The 17,483-nt window shown below is 50.5% G+C and overlaps 1 protein-coding gene across 11 annotated transcripts in view; it reads right to left on the bottom strand.

Annotated features, from left to right (window-relative positions):
• Positions 1 to 17,483, bottom strand: part of ATXN7L1 (ataxin 7 like 1) — a 230,425-nt gene that overhangs the window by 58,143 nt on the left and 154,799 nt on the right. Inside the window, exon 1 of one of the 11 annotated variants that reach the window (XM_027573340.2) lies at positions 15,118 to 15,489. The exons of 6 other annotated variants lie outside the window; for them this stretch is intronic. The gene's annotated coding sequence lies outside the window, so the exon portion shown is untranslated. Of the gene's footprint in view, positions 1 to 4,012; positions 4,287 to 4,320; positions 4,614 to 5,493; positions 5,657 to 5,712; positions 5,846 to 15,117; positions 15,490 to 17,483 lie in introns of those variants that run through there. 4 more of the 11 variants (XM_027573341.2, XM_027573343.2, XM_027573339.2 and 1 more) reach the window with 4 other exon arrangements.

Genomic DNA, 17,483 nt, shown 5'->3' with positions numbered 1-17,483 from the left:
TCCCTTAGGGAGAGGAAAGAGACGCCCTTTAGGTCCCGGTCAGCAGCCCCACACCACAGACTGAGACCCCAGCCTCGAGGAGCTGGGGAACCCCAAGACCAAAGAAATGAAAAACCAAATCCTTTTACTTGTTTTGCATTTCTGCCACGAGAATTCCAGACCATGGCCTCGGCAGCTGGCTGTTCTAAGACCACTTGCTTCACCATACACGCCTTAACCATCCAGGTGTGACTCCAGGGTGCACAGCTGGAGGCCAGCTGAGTGGGGGGCTTGCAGACACGGCCTCTCAGCATTCTGAAAATCTCTGGTAGGCGTGGCGAGCCCGGTGTCTCCACAGTTGCTCTCTCCTGTTGCTCTCTGCTGGTCGGATCCACCTGGTCCTTGGGCAATTCCATTTCAGTAAAAATTTGGACCTCCCCCACCCCATGTTTACGCGCTGAGATATTTTCATACTCACAGCGTCAATATCCTGCATGGAGAGCCTCGGCGCAGATGCCTCATGAATGGCTGAGCCAGCTACCAACACCCAGTGTGGTTCCCTGTGCTGGCTTTAGAAAGAAACTGTCTGGAATTTTCCAATATGGCTTTTAGGGGACCCATCTCCTCCCAAGAGACTTTGAGCACCACAGTCACCTGTGGCCCACCACGGCTGTGTCGGCTCACTCAGGCTTAGGCTAGCATCTGGCTGTCTCATCTGATATCTCGGAGGGCAAGTGCTTGGCAAATCATTAGCCCGGCCCTGTTTTATCAATGGATTCCATCGGCAGTAGTAGCAGTCAGGGTGCCTTCCATAAAGGACAACCCTGAATTCCAAGGGACCTTCTTCCAAAAGAAGACTGGCGCTGCAAGGTGAGGGGTGCAGCACGGACCCCGGCATGGGGAACCTGTAACCCCCCCAGAGGCAGGGCAGTCCCCAGTTTACAGCCGGGGACACGGAGGCAGACTGCATTAGAGAAACTTGTCTGGAGTCACAAGGCCTTTAAGTGGCAGAGTGGGGGCTAGAATCCGAGCCTGTGGTCTCATTTGCCACAACGGTCGTTAGACACTAAATATAGGGCCGCGGTGGTTAGAGGAGGCAAACTGAATCAGCCTTCCTCAGCAGGGGACGAAATGAAGACACAGCGAAGTCAAGTGACTGTGGCAGGCAGCGCCGTGCCAAGCAGCTCATATGCCAGGAGTGCCATGAGCTCCTTCGGAATGCCTACTCCCTCCTCAGGTTGGAGTACCTCTTTAAAAGATCCCGGGGCCTGAGTGGCTGTGGAAGTGCTCCCGAACGCATGCGTGTCTGCCACCAATTAGCTTCTACAAGGTCTTCTTTACCCTCTTCACCTCCTACCCACTGCCAGGCCACGGGCAGTGTCTGCAGCACTTTGACAAATGCCACTGTGGGCTGGTGGCTCGTGCCAGCTCAGTTCTCAAATCCCTCCAGGCTCTAGTTTGGTTTCTTGGTCATCTGGTCACTCTGTCCATTCATTCAGTTAGGAGGAGAGACGGCATTCTTGAGCACCTCTGCGTCAGGCACCGTGCAAGCTACTTTTAACGCCTTCCAGATGGTGTAATCTACCCAACAGCCCGACAAAGTGGATGCTGTTAGCCTCCTTCTTATAGACGGGGAAATGAAAGCTCAGCAAGGTTATGAAACAAGACCAAGGTCATGCAGAGCCCAGGTCTGCCCAGCCCAAGCCAATGCTCTTCCCACCACACCACCCTGCTTGGATGGTCTCTCCCCTCTACACCTCAGCAACACAGTTTCTCCCATGATTCTTGACAAAGAATTTTCCATTTTCAGAGCTGGCCTGAGACACAACTCTGAAGCTAGATAACTTGAGATTCTCTTTATCTCCTCCCTTTAGCTCTCCCCCCCTACTTTTATTGGTTATTTATACTAAGGTGCAATTTCTGGCATCGTCCACTGCTGGGCATGATTTGGGGAGTCCCGGGGACTTTCCACGGCCCTAAAATATTTCCATCAGCCCTCAGGAATGAACCCCAGCCCTCCCTAGGCACCAAACCTAGCTCGAAGAAAAAAACCACAGCAAATATAGACCTCTGGGGAAACAAACTCATGCACACACTGCTGGGGGTACTTTCAAGGAATGACATTTCTCTGGAGACCAACCAGTGATGATAGCAAGAACCAAACAGTAATTTATCAGCCTTTGATCTGGTAATCTGGTAACTGTAGTCTGGAAAGTAGACCTCAAGGAAATCGTCCACCCGCCCCTCCCCACTGCAAAAAAGTTCAAAGATATTCTCATTGTGGCACTGTTTACAATAGTAAAAAATATCACAATTGACCTGAATGATCTATAATAAAACAACTGAAAATGACAGGAACAAGGACTATTATCCCGACGTAAGGAAAGGTGTATGTGAGATTGTATGCCCAAATCCAGAAGGAAATTACAAATATCACAAATAATGTGTAAACATGAATCATGATTTTATAAAAACAAAAAACATGTAGCACACACATACATATGAATACATAATGTAGATAGACAGATGAGGGAAAAAGAGAAGGATATAGGATGGATTGCTTAATAGGCTCGGTTTTGTTACAGCTGTTTAAGTCCATATAAGAAAAAAAATCAATCAAACAAACAAACAAAAGCAACTACAACAACACTAACACATCCTTAATCCGAGAGAGGGCAAAGGAGGGAGAACAGGTGCAAATACAAAGGTAGGAAGGAGTAAAACATGAATGAAGTCAACCTCTTCATTCATTCATTCATTCATTCATTCATATGTAAAGCATTTCCTAGGCATGAAACTGTGTGCCAGGCGCTGAGATACGATTGTGGCCACAAGACACTGTCATCGCCAGAGGGTTCGTTCAGGGCAGGAGACACTCCAGATCCTGGGCTGGCCACCACTTGGTCACCCTGAGTGGTAGAGGAAGGCTCCCCCGAAGGAGGCAGGCCCCTGCCTGTGGCACCCGAGGCCGGTGAATAGCCCTCCCCCTTTGTGGGACTCTGCCTGCAGCCAGAGCCCTGATTCTCTTAATAATATCAGGCCTTTTATTGTCCCAGCTGTTCCCCTGTGCCCAGAGCCAGGACAGTAGTGGTGGGGTCGACAAGGAGTTCCCCTGCATGGTATTAACTCCTCCATCAGAGTGCCTGCCTCCCCAAACCACCCCACATACACAAGCCACACGAGTTCAAACATAGGAGCCACCTTAGGGGAGAACTGGTGGCTTCCAGCTGTAGGGTAAGTTGCTGGATTCTACCTTAGGACGGCACAGCTAACATCCTCTCCACCCCAGGGGCGCCAAAGGGACATGTGTGACAGGCAGCTGGGAGCTGGGTGAAGCAGGAGGCACAGGCTGGTGTGTCTTCGGGGAGAAGATACACGAATAGGGATTCCCAGTGTCTAAAACACCTCAACAGCTGGACCGAATCTTCCCAATACTGTCTTGAGGCAACATCAGTAGCTTTTCCCCAGATGCCCTGGGCTAAGTGCATATAGAGTCTTCGTCACAGGGATTGCCCTGTCCACACCCCACGGGAGCGGCGGAGGATCCCGCTGCACGAGGTACAGAAAGTGCCCAGGCCAACCTCTACCTCAGAGACCACTTGGTGCAGCAAGGCCAGGGCCCCCAAATCTATATTTTTTTAAAAGGTCCTGAGGTGGGATGCCTGGGTGGCTCAGCCGGTTACGCATCTGCCTTTGGCTCAGGTCATGATCTCGGGGTCCTGGGATGGAGCCCCCACGTCAGGCTCCCTGCTCGACGGGGAGTCTGCTTCCCCCTCTGCCCCTCCCCACTGCTCGTGCGCGCGAGCTCTCTCTCTCTCTAATAAATAAATAACATCTTAAGAAAAAAAAAAAAAAGGTCCTGAGGTGATTCTCATGCTCTGCACCAGCTTTGGGAGTCACAGGAAATGCAGACCAGACACTGCTGTCCTTGGAATCAGAAAGATCTGGGCTCAAATCCAGCTCTGTCACCCATTAGCTGTGTCACTGGGCAGATAACATAACCCCAACCCCCCCGGAGCCCCAGTTTCCTTACCTATAAAATGGGGACAACACTGTCCACGTCATAGGGTTGTAAGGGGGGAGGTGTCCCCCAGCACATTGAGGCGCCCTATCTCAGAACACATCACATGCTGTCACCACTGGCTGATTGGCCTAGGCATCCTGTCATTGGATGTACCTCGAGGGCAGGTGTCTTGTTCACTCTTATCCCTGGCATTTAGCCCTGGGTCCTGCCCTAATAGGCACTCGCTGCGTTCAGTGTCAAAGAAATGAGTATTGGGAGGCTCGACAACACAGAGGAGGTAGCGACCAACTCACTTATTGTAATAAGTGCCAACTTACTTTTTGTAAGTTCCCCATCCGCATGAAAATGTAGATTAAAAAAAAAAAATACCAGGAGTAGCCTTACTAAGTGGGTGGCTCCCTGCCTTCTCCCTGCCCCTGAATTAAAACGATTCCATGGACAAGAATCCTCTGGGAGCACACTGTTGAAAAAAACACAGGGAGAGGAAGGAGAGGCCACCGCGGCTCGATTTCTCTCTGTCCTGACTGCCAATTTCCAGAGTGCTGGGCCAGAGTCTCCTCCAAGAGAAGGTGGAAAGTCTCAGCTCGCTGCTAAGCTCGCGGCGGCCTCAGAACCACTCACCCCACAGGCTGCCGGGGTCCTGCAGCAACCACTAATAACGGAACCACTTCTGTTCTCCTTGGAGTGGCAGTTGGCAGTGGCAAACAGGAAGTTGTCTCGCAATAGGGTGTGGTTGTACCCTGTCAATATGTGCGTACAGAGACACACATTTGTTTTGTCTCTCTCCGGCCCCCTTCTGTTTCCTCGTGCTCCCTTCTCTAGGAGAGGAAGGTCTGAATTATTTCGGGGAAAACAAAGCCTTTTTACCTGACCGGAGATCAGCCACTGCCACCATGCGCACATAAACCTGGGGCAGAAGGGCGTCTAACATACAGGCAGGGTCTGTCCTCCGACCGGCAGTCGCTCACTTGTGGCAACTGAGTTAGTAACTGTGTGCGCGAGCGCTGCGAGCTTTCCCCTCTTCATCTCCGTGGGCACACAGGAAACAAAACCCAAGCTAGAAACCAGGCTGGGTACACCGCCAGTCGTCCTAGGGAGCCAGCCAGCCTGCCAGCGGTAGGGGGTGGAGGGCCCGCCATGTGCACACCCCGGCCCGAGCACCATCCACAAGTAGGCAACAAGGAAAAAATCACAAGTCGCGAGTGTCAAGTGATTTTCAAAGTTCAAGGGCAAGAGACCTGAACTATTTCTTAAGGCAAACTACGTATCAAAATGACCAAACCAACGGCCGGGGAGGTATAAGCCTCAAGTGTCGCTGGAGCTGCGCAGAAATGCAGAGAAGTGGGGGTGACGGGTGGGTGAGGTTCCCGTGGCTAGGAGAGGTGTGCTATAAAATTTTCCACTCCACTCCTACCCGGGCCCCGAGGCTTGCGCCTCCATAAGGGCTGTCCAAAATAGACTGGTCCCCAACCCAGCCTCCTACTCCTGACCTCTTTCTGAGGCAGCTCCTCTCCCCACTGCACGCCTCAGCCCTGTCTCAGCTCCGGCGCCAGCCCACAGCCCGAGAGCGCTGTCTATGCTACAACCTCGTACTTGCTAAATGGATCGTGGGGTGACAGCATGCTCCGCCTGCCAGGCTCTCTCTTCCGTGACCTGGGCCCAGCCCCACGCCATCCTGTGTGGCAAACGTGCCCTGCGCTCACACTTACACATCCCGGGGAGACAGCCTTGCCGTTAGGATAAGGAGGCTGAGCCAGTGACACGCTGGGCAACGCGACTCGTGGGAGACGTTTCCTGGCTCCTGGCTGAGGGCCCTGGCCAGTCAGAACGCACCACTTCCCCTTTAAGAGAGCACGCCCAGATGCGATTAGGGAAAGGCAGAAAGAAAAGCCCGGAACAGGGCTGTATCCTGAATTTGGCAGATGAACTTGGGTTTTCCTGAACTGCACATACAAGGTGTGGTCAGAGGCAGCGGGCTCCCCTGGGGACTGATTTGAGCAGTCGGTGTTTGGGAAGGGCCGGAGGAGCGGGGGGTGGGGGGGGCTGTTGCAATCCCCCCCACCCCCAATTCCCCAGCTTGATGACCACGTGCAAACTGTGGGCCGGGCTCCTGGAGCCGCTGTCCACTTGGGCCTGGTCCGGGCGGCCTGCGGGAGCTCAGGCCTTTCCGCTCCTCCTTCCCCCAGGGCCTGTCCAGCACGCCGGGCAGAGTCCACTGCAAGGCCTGGCACTGTGCTTTGGAGAGCAGAGACATCATTATAAAAGATTGAAATATACTTTTGTGGGACATTTTAACTACTAATTCCAGTGGGGACTTTTCATTCATTCTGGCTATTTAGGGAGTTCATTCCTTGAGCTTGGCAAGGAGATTGGTGGGGGGGGAGGATGGTCCAAAAAAACCCAATGGTCCACAAAAGGCCACGTGTTGTAGGATTCCACTGATAAGATATATCCAGCATAGAGACAGAAAACAGATCGGAGATTGCTGTGGGCTGGGGAAGAAGGCAGTGGGGGAGTGACTACTTAATGGGTACAAGCGCTCTTTTGGGGGTGATGAAAATGTTTTGGGGGCTCCTGGGTGGCTCAGCCATTGGGTGTCTGCCTTCGGCTCAGGTCATGATCCCAGGGTCCTGGGATGGAGCCCCGCGTTGGGCTCCCTGCTCCGCGGGAAGCCTGCTTCTCCCTCTCCCACTCCCCCTGCTTGTGCTCTCTCTCTGTCAAATAAATAAATAAAATCTTCAAAAAAAAAAATTTTGGAACTAGGTAAAGGTGATGGTTACCCAGCACTGGGAACGAACTCAGTACCACAGACCTGTATGCTTTAAAGTGTTAGGTGAGGGGCACCAGGATGGCTCAGTTGGTTGAACTTCTGGCTCTTGGTTTCAGCTCAGGTCGTGATCTCAGGATCGTGAGATAGAGCTCCGGGCTCTGCGCTCAGTGGGGAGTCAGCTTGAGACTCTCTCTCCCTCTGCCCCTCCTCCCTGCTCTCTCTCTCTAAAATAAATAAATACATCTTTGAAAAAAATTGTTAGGCGAATTTCATCTCAATAAAAAAAAATCCAGTGGCAAAGTGTGTTTTGGGCAATTTTATCTTTTACTGAGATCTCTGCTGTGTTCCATCCAACATTTCTTTGTAAAACCTGGTTTATTACCTGATAAATCTTAAGTCAGTCCTGGCTAAGGATTTATATGCCTTCTAATAAGGAGAAATGAAAACAAACTTCTAAGAGACAAAAGTTTTACAAGCTGGAGAATTTTCAGCCCAGGGGGAGACGGTATCATCTCAAACCATGCCATGTAAGGGAAGCAGGGCCTACCTGTCTTTGCAAGACTGTCCCATGTTGGGACCATTCCTTCAGTGGCTTCCCAGCATAACCGAAGCCAGCTCAAGGGAGTCTCCCCAGGGAGAATAATTCAAGAGAATATGACTTTAGGGCCTTTGGGGTTCTTGGCTCCCTTTCCCCTCTTGTAGAGAGAGTTTTTTCCACAATGAAGGCGAATTCATCAATTTCTGATGGGGAGGGCACTGTGCTGGTTGTCACAGCAGAACTGGTCTCCACAATTCCATTTCTTTGGGATGGAGCCAGTGGGGATGAGGGGGGGTGTGAGGGCGGCCACCCACCTGACCCAGGTTTGCTGGAGGAGCGTGCGGCCCTCTATTCTCAGTCACTTGCAGCTTTGCCTGGAGACAGTGGGTAAGGCTATAAGCCCTCTCTGCTGGACCCTAGGCCAGTAGGTCAAGGGCCCATGGGTACACTTCCCCCCACTCAGGAAACTGTTCAGAGGAGGCCTGCAGGATGTTGCAATGTTTCACAGATGAAAGGGCAGGCTCCATGGCCTGGGAGCCAGAGTCTTTCCAGAGACAAATGTGAACAGCTTTCCTAGTCCCTGCTGAGTTCTAGGACAGTCTGGGGGACAAGAGATGTGACAGCTTCCTCGGGTCAACTCTCCCAGAGCCCCTTGATCCTTCCGGAGCACGTTCCCCTGCCTCTCTTCACCCTGTGCTCTCCTGTTACCTCAGGTGCCCAGGGAATGAGTTGGTGGCCTGAGTTCTTAGCAAACAGGTGGTTTATGATAAAAAGATGCAATATTACTACTACTGCTCTAGCATCTGAGGAACAGGAAGTTTAGAACCTTAATTCTAAATACAAAAACTGGTAGGTTCAGCCCAGTTAAAAAATGGACAAAGGACTTGAACACAGATATTTCTCCAAAGGAGATACACATATGGCCAACAAGCACATAAAAAGATGCTCAATATCATTAGTCACTAGGGAGCAAATCAAACCACGATGAGCTACAGCGTCACACCTACTGGTGTGGCTATATGTAAAAAATAACCCAAAACAACCAAAAACATAAAATGACCAGTGTTGGCGAGGATGTGGAAAAATTGGAGCCCTTAGGTGCTGTCACTGGGACTGTAAAATGGTATAGCCTCTATGGAAAACAGTTTGGGGGGTTGCCTGGGTGGCCTAGTCAGTTAAGCGTCAAGAATCTTGATTTTGGCTCAGGTCATGATCTCAGGGTCGTGAGATCGAGCCCTGAATCAGGCTGTGCACTGGGCATGGAGCCTGCTTAAGATTCTCTCTCTCCCTCTGCCTCTGCTCCTGCCTCCTTGTGCTCATGCTCTGTCTCTCAAAAACAACAAAAAAAGAAAGGAAACAATATGGTAGTTCCTCAAAAAAATTAAACATAGAATTACCACAGAATCCAACAATTCTACCCTAAGGTATATACCCAAAAGAACGGAAAACATGTATACAAATGTTCATAGCAACACTATGAACAAACTGCTTCAGGATAACTCAAAGTTACCTTCAAAACCCTTCCTGGAATCACTTTAAAGAGGTAATTTTTTTAAAATTAATTAATTTATTTATTTTAGAGGAGGCAGAGGGAGAGGGAGAAGCAGACTCTGCGCTGAGCGAGGAGTCTGACGTGGGACGCGATCCCAGGACCCTGAGATCATGACCAGAGCAAAAATCAAGAGTTGGTTGCTTAACCTGAGCCACCCAGGCATCCCTAAAGGAGGGTAATTTTTAAGTTAAGAGAATTAAGGGTGGCCAGGAGGAGACAGCTCACAGGGGCACTCCAAGATAGTAGTTCTCAACAAGGCAATTCAGGTCCATGAAGAAGTGTGAATCTATGTTAAACAGTATCACAGATGCACACGTGCGCACGCGCACACACAGACACATACACACCAGGCACTGAGGCACAGTTCCCCTCTGCCAGCCCCTCATCTCTGATACAATCATCATTTCCATCAGAGGGATCTCCATTCCCAGGATGGAAATCATCATTGCCACCAAAGGCAACCCAGGTCTTAGACCTTGAAGTTGGGACAGAGTAACAGATGCCAAGAGGCAAGAAGAAGCAGCCAGCTGCACAGGTAATCACTCTCCGCTAATCCCTGCCGGTTCCCTTCTTGGGGCTGCTGTCGGGTCCGCCAGCACTCTGGCCGTGGGGCTGCCCAGCCTGGCTTCTCCCCTGCAGGCCCCAGTGTGGATGGCGCCTTGCAAGTGCGCACCAGGTGAGACAGCATGGCGTTTTCATTGGCTGTTGGAGCGTCCTTCCCTACTTGAGCTGCTTTGCAATGCCGCACGTTAATCCCATTTCTGCTCTACGGGGGTCATCTTGACCCAGTCTTACTTCCCGTCCATGGGACACCTTGCCAAATATTTGCTCCTTGAAATCTGTCTCCAGGCTAAACACCCCAGATGTCTTTTTAAACCATACCTCCCGAAACATCATTTTCACTATTCTCATCTCCGGGTCCTCTTTGGCTCTACTATCTGTCCTTCATTAGCTGTGGAGGTCAGAAGAGAGAACGTTACAGATGGGGTCTGAGCAGCTCCTAGCTGTCTATCCTGGACATTATCTTCCTAGTCACGCAGCCAGAGATCCAACCTAGATTTTTTATTTTTGATAACTGTATCACCCCTAAGTCTTATTTCACCCATTTTCCTGCCAAGCCGAGTATCCACAGGTACCCTTTAAAAATGTCATCTGGTTGGATTTAGTCTACTGTTCTGGCCGCTGAAATCGTTTTGGACCCTGACCCATTCGTGTACCCATTCTCCCTCCCCAATCTGCCACCTGCACAGTGGATAAGCCTGCCACCAATACCATTCTTCTTCCAAACCCTTACTTGTAACGTGCAACTGTATATATACATCCCCCAGAGCGACCGTGACCGGCGAACAGCGCTCTTGGCCATTTAGGGCAGGTGTGTCACTTAGCCACATTTCTTCATCTTCCCTCGTAAGGATCTCATGGGCAACTGACAAACGGGGCTAACAACAGCCGTCCTCTTACCAGCAGTGGTAAAGATTAGGCGTAAAGGTCTTCGAGCAGGGCATTGCACACATTGAGCAATCAAATGTTGCTTTTATAGCTGACAAGAAATACAATAAAAAAAAAACCCAAAAACCCAACCACCTGGTTTTCCAATTGCCAAACTACCTTCTTATTGGCAACCAGATACAGAGAGTAGGCAGCTAGAATCAAGAGAAGGAGCATTGGCGTCCAGGAGATAGAGTCTCAACCCTGGCTCTCCTTCCAGAATTTCCATGCTCTGGGCTTAACAATACCTGCCCTTCCAGGGCTATAAGGAGGAGTCAACGAGATCAGGCACGTAAAAGAGGCTTAAAAGTTGGGTCAGGCTATGCAAACATAAAAGAACAGTTTATGATCATTACCGTTATAAATAACCCAGATCCCGCCTCCATTGGCAGAAACCGGCTGTTATGCCTAGGAAGAACCAGTGGCAGCATTCAGCCGGCCAGGCAGGCCTCTCAGTACAGAGCAGCTGGACTGCTACAAGGGAGCCGACTCCTGACCTCCCCTCCTGGCAGCAATCACCTTCCCCCTCGTCTCAGACCGGAATCCAGGCTGGCTTGCAAAGGGCAATGGATCCTCCCACCAGCCTGCAGGAACACACTGTCTCTCCATGGCCCTGCTGCCGAGACCAGAACCTGAGTCATCTGCAGCGAGAACCCACCAGGTAGTGAAGGGCTGGGGGGGCTGCTCTTAGCTCCACTGTGGCTTGACCACAACTTACTCTTGGGTTTCTGAATGGAGTGGCAGTTTCCAAGAACACCAGGCTTTTGTCTCTGCCATTCTCAAGGTAGAGCCCCGGGGAACCCTGCTCTCGTCTTGGCTGAGGGTGGGCACCTTCTTAGGGAACAAATGTTCTTGATCGAGAAATGATCTTAGGGGAAATTTTTTGCAAAGGGCCGTCAGAGGGCAACCTGCTGGCCCCTAGCATCTCCGGGTCAAAGATGTCCCACAGCAAGGGAAGAGGGAAGGAGATGAATGGCCAACCACAGGCCCCTGGGAAAAGAGCAGCCATTGAAATGGGAGACATAACTGGCTGAATTTTCCTCTCCTGGTCCATGTAAGGCTGGCTTCCCAACTTCCAGAGGGAATGAACACTGAGGGCAGATTTAAATATATATACATAATTGTTGGCAAGACACTGGGAGGATCATGCCAATGAAACTATTCACAGATCAGGGAGTCTGCCCAGAAAGGCACCGGGAGGAAGAGGCCCAGAAGGGAAGGTAACACTTTCTGTCAGATGACTTTTGGGGCCCAATGGTCTGCGAGCGACCCTTGCTCAACCCACCCCTCACCCCTACAACAGCCTCCCTCAAGACAGGTGGGCTGCTGAAATCATCTAAAAATCATCACAGGACACATGAAAGCTTACTCAGACTTTCACAGCCACCGGTGACGACTTCTTGTGCCTTTGAACATATTTTGTCTTTTTCTCATTGTGTTCCCTTTGACTATGCACCCACACAGAGAGATGGTGCCTGATTCTCTACACTCACACGCACAGGAACAAGCCACAGATGAACCTCTACATCATGCCGGTTACTGCAGTGTTCCTGACGCTGCTAAGGAATGGAGCTGAGGTGGGACCAGGAGGAGTCAAGTGGTGTTATGGGCTGAATTATGTTGCCCCCAAATTCCTATGCTGAAGTCCCAATCCCCAGTACCTCGGAATGTGACTGAATGGGCAGATAAGGTCTTTAAAGAGGTGATTAAGTTAAAAATGAGGCCAGTTAGGGTGGGCTCTACTCCAGTATGACTGGAGTCCTTTGATAAGAAGAGGGACAATCTGAGGAAGAGACAGCAAGAAAGACAGCCATCCTCAAGCCAAAGGAGGGAGGCCTCCGGAGAAGCCAAGTCTGCCGGCACCTTGATCTTGGGACTTCCAGCCTCCACAACGTGAAAAAATAAATTTCTGTGGTTTAAGCCACCCAGTCTGTGGTATTTTGTTATAATAGGCCTAGCAAATTCATGCAATTGATGTACCTAAATACCCTCCCCACTCACCAGACTGGAGAGAAAGAGTATAGGATGGAGGACGGAGGACAGGGACGCCTAACCTCTGACACGCTGTGGATCAAGTGTATGTTCCTCCTTAGTCTGAGGCGTGCCACTTTGATGACGGTAGCGGTCTACTGGTCCTTGAAGACTAGCAAATCCTGCCCTCCCTGGAGGCCTGAGGCTGAGGTAGCCTACAGGTGCACAAGCGTCTGGGATGAAACAGGGTGACCAAGCCACAGCCGAGGAGTAACCAACTCCTTCCATCAGCTACCTTTCTGGTTTGGCCTCCTACCCTTGGGGGTTCCGCCTAATTTACATGTCATTGCTGTTATTCCAGAAAAGGATAAGACCTTGGGGATGAGTGGGCTAGTAGCAGAGTGAAGCAGCCACCAGCAAACTCTCATAGGTTTGACAACCGAACTCAGATCTTCTGGACCAATGTTGCCTTTGGTATTGGGAATTGGGAATCCACCCAATCTCCAAGTTTGCTTGGATGCCTCGGCCCTCCAGCAGCCTCCAGGACCCTGCCAGACCCTGAGCTTCCCAATGAGTGTGGGGCCCAGCAGAACCACTCCCTGGGGGCCAGGAGAGGACCCCCAGATGGACCCACAAATGCTTACTGCTGCTAAGGGGCCTGGACACACCAATCAATTATCAATCCAACCACAGCTCTCAGGCTGGTGGCCGGGATCAAAGCAAGGAAGGAGGGTATTTGAAAGGTGTTGGCAGGCAGATGTCTGGAGGGCCTGGGACGGGCGACGTGCTCTGGGAGGCTGGCAAAGGGCTGTGCCTTCACTTTCTCAAGGACCCCAGGGTGGGCGGGACTGGCCAATTCAAATGCAAAAGTCTCAGGACTGGGAAAACTTGTGGTATTCACCGCCATCCCTCTCCAACTCCATCAGAAAAGCCTATCGGTTCCGTTCATGTCTCTTCATTCACTCTGGCCAGGAGGTTATTTACATGGCGGAGTGGGGGCCCCCATAATCACCACTAGCTGAAATGCACACAAACCAACACACACCTCCGACCCCCTCAAAAGATGAGCCTCAAATCCTATCTCAACCTCCATACAGGAGGAAGAGGGAAGTGTTGTAGGGACCTCGTCCTTGGGGGCAGATGAGAATCACAGGAGAACAAAGGGTCTCCTCACATCTGCAGTGCAGTCCCGGAGTCTGGATGGGCAATGAGGAGGCGGAGGTCTGACGGAAAAATGTCCAGGCCTGCCTCCTAGCTCGCTGGCCCTGCTGTGCAAGCCAGGACCCATCTTCAGCCTCTTTCTGCTGGGACCCAAGGGCTTACCTTGTCCTTCACCAGCTCAGCGGGGCTACTGTGAGGAAGCAGAGGGCATGCTCTAAGTTAAGAGACCGGAAGCAAGACAGCCTCATCATTATTCTCTGCAAGGTGAGAGGGGGCCAACAAAATAAAACCAAACCAAACCAAAGCACCACCAACAAAGCCCCACTTTCCTACGGATGAGAGAAACATGGAGGAGAAAAAGAAATCTGCTCTTGGCAGCACTCAGCGGTTACAACGATGCCACATTTACTACCTTGGAAATTTCCGTCTCAACCATCCATTTTCATTTGCGTGTGAGAGTCGCTGATGGTGGGAGGTGAGAGACGAGGTGTGGACCTGCCTGCGAGGGACCCAAGGACCTGCAGCAGGGCCGACTCCCCACTTAGAAGGCCTTTCACGCGGCCCAAAAGATGCTTACTGTTTTCTCCCTCCCTTCCGATGTGTTTGGTTTAAAAATATTTAACCTGAGGCACAATGAAGTGTCTCATTTACAACGTTCTCCTGGACCATTAGGCTGGGACTCCGCGCTCATTATGCTGGAGAACGTGCTACTTACCCATGCAAATCCTGGGAGCCGCCAACAGAGAGATGGGAGGTGCTCAAGGTACACTAGCAAGGGGTGATTTAATTACGCAGCCATTCAGTGGGCAAAGCAGAGCAATTTTTAGCCAACTGTTCTAGTAAATATTATGGGAAGCCCTTTCATGGAGTGTTCATTCCGGCTTAGTGATTTCAAGCGTGCCCAGATTTCCTCCTCATTCCTGTACCCACCCACCCCGAAAGGTACCACCCGAAGTTGCTAGCCCCAGGCCAGAGGATCAAACGGATAAATGCATTAGCCGGTATGCCACCCTGAGGTCGATGATTTCTTTTTAACGTTCTAAACACCCGAGGATCACTGACATGTAGAGGAGGACAAACTTTGATAGCCACCGACTTTCCAGCGGCCAGCCTTCCTCTGCCCCTCCCCCCGGCTCTCGGTGGGTCCCGCCAAGCGGCTTCTGGGCGGCCTGCGGTAGCCAGAGAACGCGGCTCCCGCGGGTGGGACAGATCAGCCACCGCAAACCCATTCTGGCCGTTTGAAACAATACCCAATCACTGCATCCACCCTCCCAGAGCGCCCTGGAGGAAATGGCATCATGACTTTCATTTTACTCCATTTCTGACCGACCACAGGAAAACAACCGGCCCTAACACAATCCTCAGGGTATCCGATGTCAGTGGCTGGACGGGACGCTCCGGAATGTTATCAAGTGACCTCGAGGAGACATTAATTTTCAGGAGCTAAAATAACCCTCCTGATGCACAGTCATGACCATTTCCCTCCCTGCAGACGCGGATTTCACTTTCCCCAGTCAGAACAGAAAACGCTCATGCATCCCCGTTTCTTCAGAAAAGTCTATAAATAACCCAGGATCAGCAAAATTATGCAAAACATCCTGCTAGAAGAAGAAATGTAAACTAAAACCACTTACACAGAGACTCAGGCTGCCAACTTAATCTGATTGTACGACGACTGTAAACATGTTGTACTTTTGGAACCTGAAGAGATCCACATTAGCACGGATGCCATCACAAAAAAAAAAGGAAAAAAACAAAAACAAAAAAACAACTAAACAACAAAAGCCCAACCCTGAACCAGAGCAACGAGATCCGGTGCTCTGCAGGGTCCGGGACCCACGACTGACCAGCTGCAGGAGCACCAGCTAGCCGAGCTTGCACACGCCAACTGTTTTGACTACAGGCACTTGTTAAACACAGAGTTTCAGGTCCTACCAGTTGGACACCAGAAGTTCATAGAACTGACCCAGTGCCAAGAACAACAAGCACAGAAAGCGAAACGGCTGCCTCGTGCGCCGTGTTTTTGTTAACTGTTTATGCAAGCCCCAAAGCAATTGGGGAACAATTAAGAATAAAGCAGAACTTAAATAACAAAAGCAAAAGATTACCACCTTGAAGGAAATGGAGATGTTGGCAGATAAAGGACAGACGTCAACCTAGTTTATTGGTGGGGTGGGTGGGGGGTTTTCGGAGAGAATCAGTGGGGGGAGGGGCAGGTGTCACATGACAAACTGCCGTTATTAGCAGAAGGAACCGGGTGCTTCCTCGAAGCATCTTTTACTTTGAGATTGACTTAAGAGATCGTGCAAATGCCGAGACCTTGGCGCACATCTGGGGGTGACTGCAGAAGCCCTGGGATTTGGAAGTTGGCAAATCCCAGAGAGAGAAAAAAGGGCGTGCTGAACGGAGATTTCAAGACACAGGAAAGGGACTTCCAAGCTCCCTGCTCCATGCAGTGAGATCACCGAGCCTCACAGGAAGCAGACAGAGGGGGCCATGTCCCTGGGCTGTTTCTGTCCTGGTCCCGAGAAAGGTTTCCTTGTCCCCTTTGGGTTTAGGGTTGCTGGGGTCAAGCTTTCTCCTTTATCCAGGACTGCACTCTGTGTTCTTTTGGTGACAGTGAATAAAGTATTTTTATCTGGAAAAATAAAAAAGAATGTTTACATCGCTTATTTAACCAGGTTTTCCATTTTTTTTCCAGAATGCGCTAAGCACCATCTCAGGTTAGGATCAAAACAATCAACCGGATAAAATGTTAAGAGTTACCTGAGGATTTGAGAAACTGAATTCCAAGAGAACTGGGGTGTAGATGTAAGAGTGAGAAATTTAAAATTGCTGAGTGGGCTCAAGCCCTCCTCCCATTATCTATCTATCTATCTATCTATCTATCTATCTATCTATCATCTATCAATCTATCAAAGATTTCAAGCAAGCCTAGCTAAGACAGTCTCTTTAAAACGGGGTCGGGAGGCCATCAGGGGAGGAGGAATATTTGCACGTCCTTATCGCAGGAGACACGAACTTTTTAAAAAAATCTTTCAACCAGCTGTAAGCCCTCAGGCGGGACTTAACTTCCTCCTCATCTTGACACCTGAATCATCCTCACTCTTCATTTCAGAAAGAGCCCATGCAATTAACACAGTTCAGTCCCTTATTGGTATGTTAAGCCGACCAATCCCAGCTAGCCTAGTTTCAATCCCTCTTTTGCATAAAGGACCTGAATGAGAACTGCACGCCTAGCCCTGCCCCCTCTTTGTCTTCCTTAGAACATAACATGGTCCAGGTTTCTACCAGAATCTGTGTCTCCTCGATTCCAATTCTAACTGCCCAAGTGAATGCCTGTTGGCTTAAATTTTCAGTGAGTTCTTTCTTGGTCTACACTATTTATCTATCACCGACCTTTGATCTGAAGAATCAAATGTTGCCACTTCCCCACTCCAGAGGGTTAGGGAAAAGTAATGAGTAAGTAGTAACAGGTTGTTGGGAAAAGCCACTGTGACTTAGGCCATATTCGTATTTATTCTGGAGAGTAAATGTTGTTCCTCTGGTTCCAGGGATCAGCAGTACAATGGTGGTGGACATGAGCCCACCTGCTGGCTGCCCCTTTCCTCCCAAAGGAACCCACATTTTATTACAAACTATATATAGAAATGGTTTCGCTGCGATCTGAAATGGAGCCCCCCTGGAGCGAAACACAGCAGTTGCCTGACAGATCAAGAGAGAAGAGCAAAGGCAACTGAAAGCATCCAAGACAAAGGAAGGAGCTGGGGAGGAAGAAGGCTGGGGTGGGGGAGGGGAGGACGAGGGAGGGGCCGCCACCGGAGAGAAGGATCAGGTAAGGCAAAGTGAGTCTTGAACCAGCCCTGGCCTCTGGGTTGGCAACTGACTCCATAAAGTGACCCCAGAACTTGCGCGAGGCGTGCCCTTCATATAGAACGCCATGGTTTACGTGTCCCCTTCATGCACATTATATTATTTGACCCTCAGAAACATCCTGAAT

The sequence above is a fragment of the Zalophus californianus genome, chromosome 12 (genome assembly GCF_009762305.2).
Source record: "Zalophus californianus isolate mZalCal1 chromosome 12, mZalCal1.pri.v2, whole genome shotgun sequence".
Classification (NCBI taxonomy): domain Eukaryota; kingdom Metazoa; phylum Chordata; class Mammalia; order Carnivora; family Otariidae; genus Zalophus; species Zalophus californianus.
This window is presented reverse-complemented; position numbering and strand designations above follow the sequence as displayed.